Consider the following 5,936-nt stretch of genomic DNA (forward strand, 5'->3'; position numbering starts at 1 on the left):
AAGTTTATATATAGCAAATTTGATGAGTTTGGAAAAAGAGTGATCATATGCTTATATGTAGATGATGTGTTGCTCCTTGTTACTGATTAAAAGCAAGTTGACATGACCAAACAACTTTAATCATTTCAATACTCCATGAAGGATATGGTGAGGCAGAAATGATTCTTGGAATAAGAATCAAGCGTGAACATCAAGGATACTCAATTTCATAGTCTCATTACATTGATAAAGTACTTAAGAAGTGTGATTGTTCATATTATTCTACTATAAGTATTCCTTTTGATCCAAGTATGAAACTTATGCCAAATATTGGTGAAGTAGTTTAACAACTTGAGTATTCAAATGTCATTGGGTGTTTGATGTTTGCTATGACCATCACAAGGCCAGGTATTGCATTTGTTGTAGGAAAACTAAGTAGGTTTACTAGAAAATCCTATTACTCATCACTTGCAAGTAGTAAGGAGGATGGTGAAGTATCTTAAGAAAACCATGGATATGGATTGACTTATGTAGGGTTTCCTTCAATAAATGAAGGATATTCAGAAGTTAGTTGGATTATAAATATTAAGGACCACTCTTCTACAAATGGTTGGGTGTTTCTTCTTGTTGGAGGTTACATTTCATGGGCTTCTAAGAAACAAACATGCTTCACAAAATCAACTATGGAATATGAATTTGTAGCCCTTGAAGTTGTTGGAAAGGAAGTATAGCGGTTAAGGAATTTGATTTATGAAATTCCTTTTTGGCCAAATCCTATATCACCTATCTTAGTACATTGTGATAGTGCTATCACCTTGGCAAAGCATACAGTCAAGTGTACAATGGAAAATTGCGACGTTTAGGTGTTAGACACAGTATGGTACGTGACCTCATTACTCATGGTATCGTTTATGTTGAGTTCGTAGTTGATCACTTGATGAAGGGGTTAGCTAGAGACTTGTTAAGAAAGTCTGTTATAGGTATGGGTGAAGAATCAAAGAATCAAGTATCAAATGAATTAGAGAATGAATTCCAAGTATGAGTGCGAGATTTGAACAAAGAATGTAAATATGATCTGTTTGGCTCGTATTACGCTTTTTTCAGTTTACAGAGTACAATGAATATTCTGTAAAAACTTCGTTACTAAGACACTAGTAACCACTGCTATTTATAGGAGAGGAAAGTGTACAAAATTATACTAAGGACTAGACATTATGCTTCGAATATTATGCCCTAGTAAAATACATTACAAAAATGTTCGAAGACAATGAATACAAACTTCGACTATTACAACAATTCAACCTTAACATTCTCCCCCTTTGTAATCAAAGTCGAAGTCTTTAGTTTGTAAGTAAAGTTATGGAGTACAACAAAACTCTTTGAACTTTAGTGTACCATGAAATTATTTTCTTCAATTCCTTCTTGTCTCCTTCATTGTTCTTTTTATAGTGGTTCATACGAACAATCAAGTTCATATACTGAGATGTAGAATATCTCTCCACTTCGCAAGCTTGAAACAAAAACCTCTTCGCTTTTCCAGCCATATCTTTTCCAGCAAAAACAATTCCAAATGGCTTTGAACATATTTCCCCATTAGCATACTTCTTTAACTCATTCTGAGTCAATGAAACAGCCATTGGAACTTTAACTTCCATCCCCTTCGCAGTAGCCAGCTCCACATCAGTCAGTGCAAGGCACTCATAATAATTCTCAAGGAAAATTTTAATGTGAGCAACTCCAAGTTTGAATTCCTCTAGATCAGTGTTTTGCAGATAAGAAAAAGATTTGTCTTTTAGGAGCAATGCAACTTGTATAAGATCATACAAGTTCATCAGAGGAAAATCTGCAATGGTGAATTCACATGTTTTTCCATCTGCCCTGGCCACAACATATTTGATGTTTTGGATTTTGTTTTAAAAAATAACATCCTTTTTCATGCTTATAACCTTCTTGATCTTTATCAAGGACCAAACATCCTCCGGGACTTTGCCAAGTACTGCATGAAAACGAATTTTCATATGAGTACCTTCATCTTTTTCTTTGAAATTCCCTTCAGCTTTGAATTGAGGCATGATGAACATCATCTCATTTATAGGGAAATCCAACTGGCATGCATCAGTATTTGTAACCTCATAACTCTTTTTTGGCTTCTTTTCAAATGAGTACATGTGATTAAAGGCAACAGTGGCTTCGATTGTTTCATAGTTGTAGTGTTTTGCTGGATCACCTTTATTCATCCCCTTCGGATCACCAGCCCTCTGAGTCATGATGCTTTGAATTAGCCTCATTTTCTCCAATTCTACTTCAGCTTTAGCCTTCTTTTCTTCTTTAAACTTATCCACTAGAATTGATTTGCCTTTGTCTTTCGAAGCAGATTTTTTAGTTACGTCTTTTGGCTTCGAACCACTCCCACCAGACTCCAAAGGTTTACTAATTACCATTCCTTTCGAAATTGTTCGTGTAATTGGCAATGTAGTTATGATTGTTGAAGTAACAGGTTGAGCACACACAAACACTGGCTTTTTTGATGGGATGTTCGATGGAAATACCTTGCCCACAACTTTCGCATCCTCTTCTGACTTCCTTTCTCCCCCTTGCACCCCTGTGACAATAGGAGGGGCAGTTGTTGTGGGAAGAAGACTTGAAATGCGAAATAAAGGAGCAAGTTGCTTGTTTAGAATAGCTTCGAACTGCACAAACTTCTATGACAGAAACTCTGGAGTGATCAACGGAGACGAAACAGGTTTCGTTGAAATCTCCTTCAACTCTTTCAACAACTTCATCACTCCTTCAAAATTTTCATTTTCAGTCTTGGAGATTTGAGTGATTTGTGGACTCAAGCCTTCATATAATTTGACAAATTTAGTAACAGCATCACATATGATATCAACCTTCTGATTTAAGGACGCATAATCATTTTGAACAGACAAAATTTCCTTGTTCATGTCTTCACGAAGTTCTTGGATTTTGTAGTTAACATCCTCCCTCACTTTCTTAACCTCCTGAACAAAAAGAACATGTCGTTCTTTTGTTGTGAGCCTCAATTGCTTAACTTCCCCCATAAAATCTGATCGAAGATTTTTAACCCTAAGCTCAGAATTTTGATCAGTGTAATCAACCTTCTCTACGATAGCAGACTCTGAAGATTTCAACATGCAAGAAACTTTGGTAATAATTCTTGACTCACATAGCTTCAACATTGAATCCATCTCCAAACTAGATATTGATGAACCCCCTCCAAGATCAGCTTGGGATTGAATGATAGAGTTCAGCTTTTGATTCATAATTGTGTATTGCTTCATGGTCATTAGCATGTGATCAGGAAAATCTTCGTCTTCATCATGAAATTCCAGATTTTCAAATGTACCACCAAACCCTTCATGATCAGTTTCTGTGGGTGAAGAGGGTTTTGGTGTATCGGTGGATTGAGACGAAAACATGGAAGTAATTGGTTGATTGAGGATGTGTTCGAAGGTTGGTGAGATAGTTGTTGATGAAATAGGTGTTGTATTAGTGTCTAAGTCCATAACTATTTTGGTATGTACTTGACCCGATGGTGCATGGTCCTTTTGGGTTGCCTTCACCAAAGCAACTTGATAGGATGAATTATGGAGAAAAAGGATTAAATATGATTTATTAATATATTATGAGAATAATATATTAAAGGAGAAATCATATTGTTTAATTAATATTAGTCAATAATTAATTGGTAATTAGTTTTGTGACTAAAAGAGATTAATTAAACTTAAGGGACTGGAATTGTAATTGTAAGATAGTTGCAATTGGGCCATGGATTGCCTTATATTATAAGGATGGACGAATTCTATGGGGAAACCCATGATAAATCGTCCAAGGCCTTAAGGAAAGGAGTCCATGGGTTGCTTAGGGCTTAAGCATCTAAATTAGGGTTTCCTTGTTAGATAACCCTAATAGCCTCACTATATATAGAACCCTTAAGGCTCAAAAACGTGGACAAGCTTCCTTCTAGGGTTTCACACATTTTAGGGCAGCCTCCTTTTCTCCTCCTCTTCATCCTCTTGCTCTTGGTGTTTGTGAACCATTAGAGGAGTGACATTTGTGACTCTAAGCTTTCTAAAGTCAATATATAGAAGAAGGATTTGGGATTGTTATTGCTATATGACAATCAAGGTAATATCTTAAACCCATTCTTATGTTAATATGATTACTTGTATGCTAGAATTAGGGTTTATAGTCTTGGATAACTTGCATGTACAATAGAGAAACCTAGATCCAAGCATTAGGGTTTGTATGAGCACATAGGATGTTCTTATGGCCAAAACCCATCAGTGGTATCAGAGCCTATATTGGTTTCTATTGTATTGATGCTTTGTATGTTGAAAAAATTCGATTGTTGTGGTTCTGCATGATGGACTCGGCGAGTCCCACTGTGGACTCGGCGAGTTGCCCCCCACTCGGCGAGTCCATGGGGGTACTCGGCGAGTTCGAGCGTCAGATGGAGCTATTTTCGGGATTTCTTGCTGTTTATCTTTGAGATACTTGCCTTTATCATATTAGATCAATATAAATCCGATTTTATGATATATATGACTATATTCTTGATCTAATTGAAGATATTTATCAATTAATAAAATATTTGTTTCCTTATGTGATAATTGATTAATTATTTTGTTTAAATTGGTAAATTGTTTTGCAAGAAATCATTAAATAAATCAAATATGGATAATTATGTGATTAAATGTTAATTAAGATTATTTGTTATTTGATCCTTGTGTTATGAGAAGTTTCATATTTTCTCTTTTAGGTTTTATAGTTTAAATTTGATCTCAAAAGTTTAGTTTTGAAATTTAAATAGTTGAAACCCTAATGTTTTGAAAAAGGTTTCAAAACTTGCCCTCAAGTTTTGGAATTTAAATTTTGATTAATAGTTTAATTTTGATGCATATTTAAATTCTAAACCCTAATGTTTTGAAATGTTCAAAACTTGCCCTCAAGTTTTGGAATTTAAATTTTGATTAAAAGTATAATTTTGATGTGTATTTAAATTCTAAACCCTAATGTTTTGAAATGTTTCAAACCTTGTCCTCAAGTTTTGGAATTTAAAAGTTGATTAAAGGTTTAATTTAGGAATGTTAAATTCTAAAACCCTAATATTGTTTTGAAAAGTTCAAATCACACCCTTATGGTTTTATTAATTAATTAAGGTGTATAATTAAAAGAGGTTTAATAAATCCATAAAAGTTTTGGTTTACAATTTAATTGAATTAAAAGTATAATTGTTAAAATAGACCACCTAGTATTTTAAAAAGTATAAAATACACCCTATACTATATATAACATTAAAAGTCTAACATTATATATATGTATGAGTAAAAGTCAATCTTACCGTTAGTAGGCCTCATTCACGAAGCTGGTCTATGAGGGGTGTTTAAGGAAATTGCCTATAAAATGGCGATTGAATGGGTATCCACTCTTACCCACCGCACTCTTGACTAGTGGAGGGTCGTTAGCCGAACGAGTAGGATGGGACGAAACCTTCCATTATAAGTATAATGAATTACAAAAGTAACTAAATGTTTTAAAAATTCCCAATCTTAGTTACTTAGGCAAAAGTGAATTGATGCAATTCCATGAAATTACACTTTGTGCCCTTGCGAAGACGTTAGTGGAGCGTGTGTGGTTTACCGTCACACTAAATGATTCTAAGCAAAGGTAGCAAAGGGTGACTCAGTGTTTGTCATAGTTCGGTGGAGCGTGCGTGGTTTACCGACACATCGAATAGGTGACTGTAACATGTGGGGGCACCATGTAGTTTGCATGGTTATTCACACCCGCTTTGTGATCCTCGGCATCCCAGTCACAAACAAGAGGGGCATATCGAGATTTAAACATGCCATTGAAATGTTCAATGAATCTCATAGGATCTAGGAGTTTTCATAGATTTAAAACTTAAATTTCTTTTTTCGTTTTTCATGGTG

The sequence above is a fragment of the Lactuca serriola genome, chromosome 8 (genome assembly GCF_051521515.1).
Source record: "Lactuca serriola cultivar US96UC23 chromosome 8, Lser_US96UC23_V15, whole genome shotgun sequence".
Classification (NCBI taxonomy): Eukaryota; Viridiplantae; Streptophyta; class Magnoliopsida; order Asterales; family Asteraceae; genus Lactuca; species Lactuca serriola.